This window comes from Haliotis rubra, unplaced genomic scaffold (assembly GCF_003918875.1).
Source record: "Haliotis rubra isolate DU_JTF1 unplaced genomic scaffold, ASM391887v1 Scf359, whole genome shotgun sequence".
Taxonomy (NCBI): domain Eukaryota; kingdom Metazoa; phylum Mollusca; class Gastropoda; order Lepetellida; family Haliotidae; genus Haliotis; species Haliotis rubra.
The window spans coordinates 987,420-999,557 of NW_025767034.1; the positions used below are offsets into that span (position 1 = coordinate 987,420).

The 12,138-nt window shown below is 40.8% G+C and overlaps 1 long non-coding RNA gene across 1 annotated transcript; it reads left to right on the forward strand.

The window, feature by feature from the left end:
- Positions 1–639: 639 nt before the first annotated feature.
- On the forward strand, positions 640–11,176 carry LOC124285312. The gene is made up of 3 exons (XR_006900787.1): positions 640–650; positions 3,374–3,382; positions 11,085–11,176. It is a non-coding gene; the product is annotated as an uncharacterized LOC124285312 (long non-coding RNA).
- The last annotated feature ends 962 nt before the right edge of the window (positions 11,177–12,138 follow it).

Genomic DNA, 12,138 nt, shown 5'->3' on the forward strand with positions numbered 1-12,138 from the left:
AATAGATGTTTCCTCATGTGCAGCTTTCGGCCAGACGACAACGTGGACAGCGAAATCAATCAAGAATTTGACGAACTTGACGACATCCCACTTGCCACACTGGTCTCTTTCATCAAAAGCGCCGTTACCACATCCGATTTCGTTTCTTGTGACTCGGATGTCCCGACAGAAAATCCAGACCTGAGCGACTTGGAAGCCGAACTAGTGACAGAAGCAGCCAGTAAACCTGACAATGACCCAGTATCCTCTGAGGACGAAGATGATAGCTCAACAAGAGTGGAACTGTCTAATACGGCACCCTGTCTAAACCGGCATTAAATTTCAGTCCCGTGGGGTGACGGTTTAGATAGGTTTCACTGTATGTGGTATGTGTATTTGTGGTACTGTATTTAGTGTATTTCTTAAAGAAGTATTAGATTATTGTGTGCAAGTACATGTATCTATTGGCTTTTCAACTATCAAGACGGTTGGATGTGTAATTTAAGTGTAATTTATCTAAGCTTCAAAATTAAATATCAATTTTCCTTTTACGTTAAACATGGCGTATGATTATGGTAGGTAAATATCAGTCTAAGCCTAATTAAACTAAATGATAACTTAACTATTGTCTGAACCTATAATCGTATGAATGCGGTTTGAAATAGTAAGGTGTTGATGTGAGATTTGTTGTTTTAATTATAACTTATTTCATATACCATTATTAGGAGTTTTATTTATTAGGTATGTATTTTAACTTTTTATAGAATGACCCGTGATCCTTGAGCGATCATCCTTGATTACTAAACTCATTGCCACACAGTGGTAAGTGTAGTATATGAACTTGTATATATTAAACTATACATATTTTCTTCATATATATTTGTAATATATTAATGGAACGTCATAAATGATATGAATTTATGAATAGTTTTCATCATGCTATGTATATTTAAAGAATTAGTTATGCTAGCGCTATGCCAGGGCTAGCTATACTCACTCTAAGAATATGTAGAAAGTGTAATGCATATATTACACTTATGCTACCGATCAGTGCTGGAGTAGGTCAGTCTTATATGTGATGAGGAGAACGATGATATTGTGCATCACCAGTTATTGTACTGCAATGGACTGTTTAGACACAAAAATACCATGTATGAACGATTGTTCTACATTTTGCCACTAGAGACGTATATTAATCTGAAGCGTTGCTCTGATGACATCAGAGTTATCACCCTCCTTGGTGGCATCACCCTCATCGTGGACAACATTGACATCCACATGTGGGCCCAATTTATTGACATTGATGCCAGGAGCAGGATTTACCTATGATTCGTATTTAATTCAATCACCTCCAGTGTTTTATACATACATATGCTTTAACTAATTGAAGCCAACAATTGGTTACACCTACTTGGGTTGTCAGTCAAGACGCGATGAGGTAATTTTACGACGATGTCGTATTGGCCACAGTCGGTTTACACATGACTATCTGCTGAAGACGGATGGAGATTGACCCCCCACGTGTGTCTCTTGCAGTGAGGTTTTCACCATCAAGCATATTCTGCTTGACTGTGTGGACTTGTCGTCTGCAAGGGACTCACATTATGATGCAACAAATCTGAAAGATCTGTTCTCCCGCGTGAGCGCTCATCTGATAGTGAACTACCTGAGGGAAGTTGATCTGTATCATAAATTGTAACCGTGTAATTTGACTAACGAATTGCCTGCTTTTAAATTTGGTGCTATGACTTTTTCGGTTTTGAAATGACAATGTAATGAATATATGCTTTTGAAATAAAACTCATTCAGAGTATGTACTTACAATGTTTATTAACACAAACTTGTTCTCGTCACTATATGGCTGGAATAATGCCGATGTGACGTAAAACCAAACTCAACTCACTCACTATACATACATATGCTTTAACTATAACTTTCTTTCCCATGTAATATGATTTGTATATAATAATCTATTATTATTCATGTAATAATTACTCTCCGACATTATTGGGGGAAATAACGACAATTAATTCATTCATTGTAGAAAGTGTAATGCGTATATAAACCGTGTTATACTTTTATGATCAAATACTTAATTATGTTTATGTATATTTTCAGGGTTATTGAACATTCCTATTTAATTATTGTCATCACCGTGCAAATATACACTGCTGTCATCTGCAACCACGAGTAGCGTTGCGTTGTGTGTGCACTAATCACCAACATTCACCTCATATCCGCTACTACATTTGTGGTAAAGTCAGCATTTGCTCTATCACTGGAGCGGTGGGGTAGCCTAGTGGTTAAAGCGTTGGCTCGTCACGCCGAAGACCCGGGTTCGATTCCCCACATGGGTACAATGTGTGAAGCCCATTTCTGGTGTCCCCCGCCGTGATGTTGCTGGAATATTGCTAAAAGCGGCGTAAAACCAAACTCAGTCAGTCAGTCAGTCAGTCAGTCTAATCACTGACACACAAACCCGTGAAGATCCGGTCTTCAGCAACCCATGCTTGCCACAAAAAGGTGACTATGCTTGTCGTAAGAGGCGACTAACGGGATCGGGTGGTCAAGCTCGCTGAATTGGTTGACACATGTCATCAGTTCCTCATTGCCCAGATCGATGCTCATGCTGTTGATCACTGTATTGTCTGGTCCAGACTCGATTATTTACAGACTACCGACATATAGCTGGAATATTGCTGTGTGCGGTGTAAAACTAAACTCACTCACTCACTGACACACTAGATATTGAGTTGTCATGACCGTTCATATTTTCTATATGGTATGTCCATATGTGTAATCTGTCCACTGTTTACCTGTTTGAAATATGTCATCAGGGATTTGCATGTGCACTATACCTGTGTAATTTCCCACAATGATAATAATCAGGTTCTGCATGTGTGTTTTGAGGTACTACACTGGAAATTACAGTGACGTTTTCGTGTACTGGAGTATCGTGTGTTAATAAATGTGATTCTATTTCGTGCACAGGGGCATTTATGTTTTTAGATGTGTTAATAATCTCTTGAAGGGGTTTGTGTGAAGGGTGTGGTTTGAAAGCGCGCATTGTTTGTGTTTATAAGTCATAAAACCTTGTTGACGACATATAATCCTGGCCAATGTATGCCTGGGACCCGTGAAGGTCCGGGTTAGAATATTGATCTTTAGAAACCCATGCTTGTCGTAAAAGGCGACTAACGGGATCGGGTGGTCACTTCCACTTGCGCAGATCGAGGCTTATGCTGTTGATCACAGGATTGTCTGGTCCAGACTCGATTATTTACAGACCGCCGCGTGTAGCTTGAATATTGCTGAGTGCGTCGTAAAACTAAACTCACTCCATCACTCACTCAATGTATGTCTGGATAAATTCTGGGACAAAGCGATAGTACAGCAGCACGAGGTTATGCAGCACTGGGTACGTCAAACACAATTGCCAATGAGTGAATTCTTACCTATATGTTCTTATTCAGAAAGACGAATAAGCTATTTGAAGATATTCTTGTGACTCTGTAACACTTGCATTTGTAATATAAGCTGCAATCCGCATACTGAAGTTCATTTCCTTACCGTAATGGAGCCCAATTGCCCAGAGCAGTGTCAAGATCACCTGTGAATATAAATATCACGAAAGTTACTCATACGTATCATCAACATGATAGGGTTCTATGTGTTTAGTAGGTGTGCCGATACTTTTACGAAACAGCAATACACGTGTATATGTACATGGAGACAGTTTTAAGATCAGGTTTACTAGATAAATTTTGATAAATGGTTTGGAAATAGATACATATTTTATTATTGGTAGTAACTCGTAACTGAGATTGTTAGTGGCTGTAGCGTTCAAAGGGGGTTGAAGTATTGTAAAATTATTTTTCTCCTGAGAGGGTAGTTAAGTCCGAGAACACCACCTTCGTAAATCCTATTCAGATTCTAGTGGCCGATTACCCCTCGTATTTTCTTGAGATTTTTAAAATATATTTCCTGTGGGTTTTTTGACTGAAAAGTCGATATCGATGTACTCCCAGATAATTTCCCTATACATACACGTAACTGTCATATTTTTGTGATCATACATTTAGATATTAATGGGCCTGAAACCCGTTGAGTTCTTGTTTCAACGATAGCGAGTTGACATGTTGTGCGCATGCGCCAAATTTCTTTAGTCCGTCTCGGAGGACATTCTTCATTAGTGTTACGCAATGCTCACTCTCGCCTCCCTTTTCGAGCGCTCGTACTTTGGGTGACTCACACTTAATGTATATAAAATTTATCGGCTTTTATGGAATAATTTACAGATTTTGCTTGCAGAGAGGATTCCATTTATATATCTGTAAAAAAATGTGTCCATGGGATCAAGCAGATTTATTAATCACACTCACACTCGGAATCCTCAGACACCTGACGTTGACTGTTGCTAGTGTCCCAATAGCTCTAGACTCGGTTTGCAAAACTCAGGCATTGACGTCCCTAGTATGGTGATCTACCTTCAGTTGTTCGCGAGCTAGAGCCTGTTTTTATATTTTATTGTCATGTATAGTTCAAATATTTTAGATTTAATTATTAGTTTTACATTTATATCTGTGTTATTCTAGTTGTTTGTACTGTCCTTCGTTGACAGGACTTTATAAACTATCTTTAATTATTGTTAATCGGCCTACCTTTAGAATACAGCACCACAAACTTTAAAAATACGTCATAATACCCTTTTACGTAATGTAATGTGATTTTGTTCGAAAGCACGATCTCGAAACAATGCCCTATGACGCCTGCATGGCAACACGGTTGTCTGGCTCAGCGAGTGCGTATAAGCTCCGCTCACTGGTGTTTCATCTCTACGAGCTATGTCATTGCATAAGCCCAACGATGTTGAGAGTTTCCAGTAGTTGTATACCGGCGGATGCACAATAGTTTGCAAGCACCAGTTTGAAATATTTTTCTTTTTTCACTAATACGCTCATATTTATTTGTATTACGGGCTGCTGAGGTGTTGTGTATTTCGTATTTTGTAATTTTTTAAATTTACATATATATTTTTGTCATTCAGTAAGTTGCACCATAACATAGAAAAGTGTTTTATTAGTATTTTTTATTTCGAAGCGGTAATAATGCCTTACACTAGACACGTCAGTCGTGTTTGTGCCGGTTCTGTCAATGCATTCTATTTATTAGGATTAATTCAAGGGCTTAGGGCTAGGGCTAGGGCTAGGGCTAGGGCTAGGGCTAGGGCTAGGGTTGGGGTTGGGGACCTAATGCAATATAGTAGGTACATGTCCGGTGGTTCGGTCAATGCATTCTATTTATTAGGATTATTTCAAGGGGTTAGGGTTAGGGTTAGGGCTGAGGGTTTAGGGTTTAGGGTTAGGGACCTAATCCAATATAGTAGGTACATGTCCGGTGTAATACGTGAGTACCATTTGTTGTTTTTCCTTTTTTGCATTTTAATACTTTTTTTTCACACAAAAATAGGAAACCAAAAACGTCGAAAGTACATTATGAAATGGGTTAATGTAGAAATTTTGGGCTAATGGAAATTGGCCTGGAATTTGCACTGAAGCCTCTTTCACACGCAACATAAAATTTGTAAAGTAATGATTCGAAGGCTAACTCACCCTCGTGCCGTCACTACACATGCTCATGTCTCCCTCGTTCCTTAGTGCGATCCACATTATCCTTACAGTGTTCCCTACATCACTTTTCTGTCACAAAATCACCGATTTATATAAAAGCGCGTCATTCATGCATACACCGTGAAATCTACGTCTGACGCCTGACGTCAACAACCCTTTTCCGTTTGAGGCATATCGGCTCATTCCACGCCACACGTTAATTTGTAGATTACGGAATGGGACGAGTGTGCCAAATGGCATCGGATCCATTCGGCAATTGTCCGTAGAATAAAATCACATGACACCAAGTCTACCCGTAGCATTCGTAATTGTCCGTGACCTATTCGACTCTTTCCGTGACGTCACAGGAATGACTCGATAAATTTGCACAGTGTGCAACAGTGTGGACGTAGCTCAGTCGGTTAGCTGTCGAGCTAACAATCCGAAGGTCGCGGGTTCGCGTCCGACGGGTTCTCACAAACTGGTTGCTTGTCTTAATGACACGTGACCTACGGCAGAGATCGTCCTCACGAGAAGTTGTGGTGCTGTATTCTAAAGGTGCTCCGTTAATCTATAGCAATAACTCACAATTGCCAAAGTGTCTTTAGATTTTAACTCACTCACTTGCTCGCTCAAGCATTGACTCTGTTGATTGTTTTACGTGTTTTTTTGTAATCCACTACTGTTAATGGGCTTTATAACCGTGCAGCTAACCACAACCGATTGTGAATACCATGACCATGAATACAATGCTTAAATCTGAGAATACGAATAATAGGAATTTAAGTTCGAGAAATTTACAATCAGGAAATATGAGTTCATGGAGCACATTGAAGGTCATTTAGGCGAGATTGAGGTCTGGTATGATGCAAATCCTACGATAACTGCAAAGAACTGATAACTGCTGTCACATCACGTTGGATGAACTATTTGTGAATCGTAAATTTTAGAAATGATGTTTTCTGTTTGCAGATGCTGGATAGCCTGACAGTCGAAAATTATATTTTCTTAAACAAATGAGACTCAAGAAACTTAAAAAGTCACAGAGATAGTCTGGACAGTTCGGAGGTTGGGCTATTACATGAAACAATTGCTGTATGCACATCTGGATCATCTCCTTGTGATATGACTTGTTACGTCGTATCCATACGCAACAAAGGCCGTCGGTAGCACGTGGAAGATAGGACATTTCATCAGATCAATTAACCCAACGTTTTGTCTTCAAATTACGGTTTTCTGGAAGCTTGCTCCAGTCCAGTCAGTGCCTTCCTGTGAAGATGGGACGTCTGATGAGACGATGTTCCCTCAGACCAGCAAGTCAGTCGTCCTAGGCCATAGAAAATCGGAGAGCAGTATAGGGAGAAAAACCCCGTGGAGGTACCTCCACCTCTCATTATGTCCTTTCGGTCTAATTCGGCTCCCACAACCAACTACACGAACCCACAAAAGTAATCCAAAAGCACTAAAGGTATCCGATCTGGCAATATGTCTCTTCGGGAGGTGAAGAAGATATCGCAAACCAGATATATGCAAATCCGAGGCAGTATAGACTCCAAGATATAAACACACACAGAGACACAACGGGTCCAAGCTGGACTGAGGCTATCGAGATTTTGCTAAAGAAGTGTCCCCATGTATTCCTTTTCTACGAAGAGAAACAAATCCTAGAGCCATCGGGATACACATTCTACAAGCGGTTTCAGATACTCAGACACTTTTTCGAACTATATAGTATATTTGCTGTGCTTTCGCCAATTAGTAGAAGACGGCAAAATAGTAGATTTTGTCTACATACACCAACCAAACCAATCTCGACCTGCAGCAGGCAAAATTCAAATCGTTCTCGCCGACTGCCTGGAAACAAAGGACAGACACAAGCAATGCACTGACTGCCTCGCTGCTATACCTCAAGTACCTGCCATGTTCGACCACGGCAACTCTACTTGCAAGTGCGGCGCCATAGACTACTGCGTTTGCACCAAGAAATGTGTTCTCTGGAAAAACAAGAATATAGACTATACACCCCCGGAGCGACTCCCACTAGATGTTCCAGAAGATATCGAGATCCCTGGCTGTGTCTCGGACACAGAGAACCTGTACCACAGTGACTGCATCCTCTGGTGCCTTTGATACAACACATACTCGGCAATTTGGTAGACAATTGCACATGCGAGATAGATTCTTGAATTTTCCAGCAGCTTGCTGGGAAAGCAGACCCACCACCTGGACGGAAAAATATTTGCAATACCCCACTGCCAAACTATGGCTGGCCAAAGGATATGGAAGTGGCAGCACCGTCGTGCAACAAACACAGAATAGTTGCAGACGTTCCGGAGGGAATCTATGAATGCGAAATGTTTGCAGTAGCGAAATACAAAGGGAAGAACAGTCTGTTGCTGCTACTCTCTTGGCCGACTGGAGAAACTATTCCGGTATGTGGCTACAAGCTACAAGAAACTATTCAACACAAGCGGTGGAAAAGAAAATCTACGGTTGCTTGGTGGGCCGATTCTGTGTAGGCTTGGCAAAGTCTCGCCCATTTCGGTAAAGAAAGAGGATCGACAAGTAGAGTCAAAAAATGAGACAGACTGCCTATAGAGCACTGGCTCGAGCTTGTCTGCAGAGCAACTCCGAATATGGAAAGACTTGACCCCCACCGCCAGAGTCCTGCCGACAGGCCATACATATACCTGAAGGAACATACACCTGTTGGGGTTTGGCTAGAAGGCCAAAACGCAGGTATATATTCTACATGGAGGCCGAGAGAGCCTGGCCGACAATACACATAGCAAACATTCCTGGGATTATTTATTGTTGGAGAACCCATGCCAGTCCACAGTGATAACCTATCAGACTTTGTAGAGGACCATGGTGGGTATACGTTCTTGCGGAAGGCAGTCGGCATCGACCCCGATTAGGCTGGAGATATATCTGCATCACTCGAGAAAAATAGCAAACGATTCAGTCTCTAGAGCCCCTAATTGCATATGGCAACACATATTGACACAGACAACCAGCATACATGCATGTAAACCCACATATGTTTTGTATACAGAACAGTAAACAATACAGCCCCATCGTCGGAAGACAGAGGTAGTCCAACATAAACGGAGAGAAAAAGTAGTCCAACACTTTTTTTTGGGGTCTAGTCCATAAAGAAAGGATCTTTTTGTTTTGTACGAAATCTGTTGCAATAGTGTGTTGCTTTGCAGGATGTACAAATTGGTCTTCTTTGCTATTGCTAACATGTCTGTACGTAGCTTTTTGCAACTCTCCATACTGCCATAGCAGCAATAGACATGTATTTCCAATTTTGTATAGTTTCTAGCATATTTCCGATATTTTGTATGCCTTCTTTTGTTTCTTTTTGTTCTTCTACAATCTCTTCCAGTTTTTTCTTCTTCCTCCCATCCTAGAATACTAGATGCTTCCTCTTCTTTGGTTCGCAGCATATGTAGAGCTTCTAGAGCCAACATGTTCGCGGACTCCTCTGCACACTCTTCTAGACCATCCAAACGGTTGTACAAATCTTGGATAGTAGGTGACACTACATGTGTGGGGGACAACAATTTTGCAGGTTCTTCTACAGCTTTGTTTCCCATATCTGCATTTTGTTTCGTTCCATATATTGTAAAACCTGGTGGTACCTACACCATATTGTTTTGTCACTAGCATGGCATACATCATCCCAAGCAAACCTCGTATCTCCTCTATTTCCATTTATGAAAGTTGTCTTTTGGGTGGCATTGTCTTCAGGAAATATGTATTCCTATCTAGTGCCAGAACTGTATCGGAATATAAACGTACTGCTCTCTTAGAACACTAGCAGAAAACTAAATTTCAAGAACTATACACAGCCGATTGTAAACTCCGCACGTCACATTCAGAGCATATTGCACGAAGCATTTCGGTTCGTGCAAACTACCCCAAGATTCATTTTTATAGCTTCCACTGCCAATCAGTGAATTTTTGCACTCCCTGTGTAGAGAAGCAGCGGAGGCATTACGATATTTACAAATTGATGTAGCCTGATTTATGTAAGCAAAAAGAAATAATCAATGTCTGAATACAACTAAACAACATTCAAGACACTCGAGTATAACTCACGTGAAAATACATTGTTTCTACGTTCTTCCGTAATTCTCCTCGCATGCGAGACTGTCCTTCAACTGAAATTGTCGGTCCTAATGCAATCAACTAAATGCAAACCGGGTTTCGTATAACATGTGATATTTGCCTTAAATGGACATATACCATTTCCCGACATTAGCATGAAATAGATATACCTGCACAAACAGTATTCATGCATTATGTAGGCATTAGATAAGCAAGTGGCGTTTGAGTTCCTATCAAGGCTATGTCATAGATTCATTAAGAGTCGCAATATATTATTAACAGAACCTAAGCTTACTCTAAAAGCATTCCTTAATTGGCATATAGTTTGTTTGTTTGTTGTTTTACGCCGCATTCAGCAATATTCCAGCTATATGGCGGTGGTCTATAAATAGTGAGTTAAAATTTAGAGTCACTTTGGCAATATTTCAGCCACATCGTGACTAAATCAAAGGTAAATTATAAAAACCTGTAGACGAAGGACCGTAAAACAACTACATTATCACAGTTAAAAATTCAAAACTAGTAACTAAATCTAAACCATTTTAGGTGAGGTTAGGTGAAATTGGGTTTAACGTCGTGCGTGATAATATTTCGCTCATATGACGACGTGCATGCGTGTGTATGTGTATGTGCGGCTGCTTGTACTAGCCCAGACTGAAGCTGGTTTTATAGTGCTAGCCCACTGAGATACCACGCCGCAGTGAAGCATGAATACCCCACTCAGACACATTATACTGACTCCGAGCCGACTAGTCCTTGTTATACCCATTAATGCCGAGCGCCAGGCAGGGACCAACAAGTACCATATTTTAACGTCTTTTGGTATGACGCGGTCGGGGATCGAACCCGCGACCTTCCGCTCTCCGGATGGACGCTCTAACCACGGAGGCGGTCTAAAACATTTTAACTATACAAGACAATACACTATAACAACAGGCTACAGATTGCCAACAACTGAAGGTAGATCACCATACTAGGGACCATGGGGACTTACAGTATATTTGCTTCCTGCATGGACCCTAGCTGCATTTACATCATCCCTTCAACTGTTAGCAATTTACACACATCTAGCCATACATTAAAAATACACATACTCTACGATTAAAAAAGTAGAGAGTTTAAATTGACTTGGAATGTTTTGGGACTTGCGTACCCGGTCTATACATAATCGAGACTGTACTTGACAATGTTGATCACTGGATTGTCTGGTTCAGAGGTGATTATTTACATACTGTCGCCATATAGCTGGAGTAGTAAAGGCATGGCAAACACGATAGTAAAAGGAGCGATGATATGTCTTCGTTTAAGATATGCTCGTTCTGCCAAAGAAGGACATCCACTGACACAAGGTGTTGATCAGTCTCCGCATTTTTGTTACAGATTAAAATATACTAACGGAAATAAGTAACTGTGCATAGCATAAAATTGCATGAAATAAAAGTTATTTGAAAAGTTATAAAAATAACCCTAAATAAACAAGTACCAACATCCCGACCTACTTTTTCAAGCTTTCTATTCAAAGCTGAATAGAGGGTGTGTGTGTTGAAAGTACATAGTACCTCAATAGAGACTGGTTGTGGCAACACGGTTTGGGAGTGGGAGCGTACAATCTTGTCGTGGGTACGTATGGTGGAAAAAAACTATTGGAAAAAAATGAGTGATTGAGTAAGTTTAGTTTTACCCCGCTCACAGGAATATACCAGTCATATGGCGGCGGTCTGTAAATAATTGAGTCTGGACTAGACAATCCAGTGATCAACAGCATGAGCATCGATCTGCGCAAATGGGATACGATGACATGTGTGAACAGAGTCAGCTTGCCTGACCACCCGATCCCATTAGTTTCCTCTTACGACAAGCATGGGTTACTGAAGATCAATTGTAACCCGGATCTTCACGGGTGTATTAACAGATCCTGCCACACCCTGTAACAGTAAACGATCAGGTTGGGGGCCTTATCATGTATGTGTCTGTTTACATGCGAGCCATTTGGGTGACGTCACAAGTAGCACACCTTTGATCAGCGGAGCGTATCGAGGCAGTGCTCACATTGAGAATGCAATTGATGTCTTCTATGTGACCAGCAGTTTTGTGCGGGATAAACTTACGCTATCAAATGACATTGAAAGCAACCCAGGCCCTCTTACCATGACGGATTTAAATGATGTAAAGTCAGCAATACTGGATGAATTAAAAGACTTCAGACGTTCCATGAAAACTGAATAAGATTCAATTAAAATTCAGCTAAATGGGGTGCACACAAAATTTGATCAGTTGGACAGTGCTGTGAAAGTTATTGGTGATGATGTGAACATAATTGAGCACCAGCAGGAAATGTTTACAGTGACATTGATGCAATCACATCCAGACTGGAATCAGTGGAATGCAAGTTAGAAAAGCAGGCCGAGGACCTAGACAAGCTTGAGGCACACAT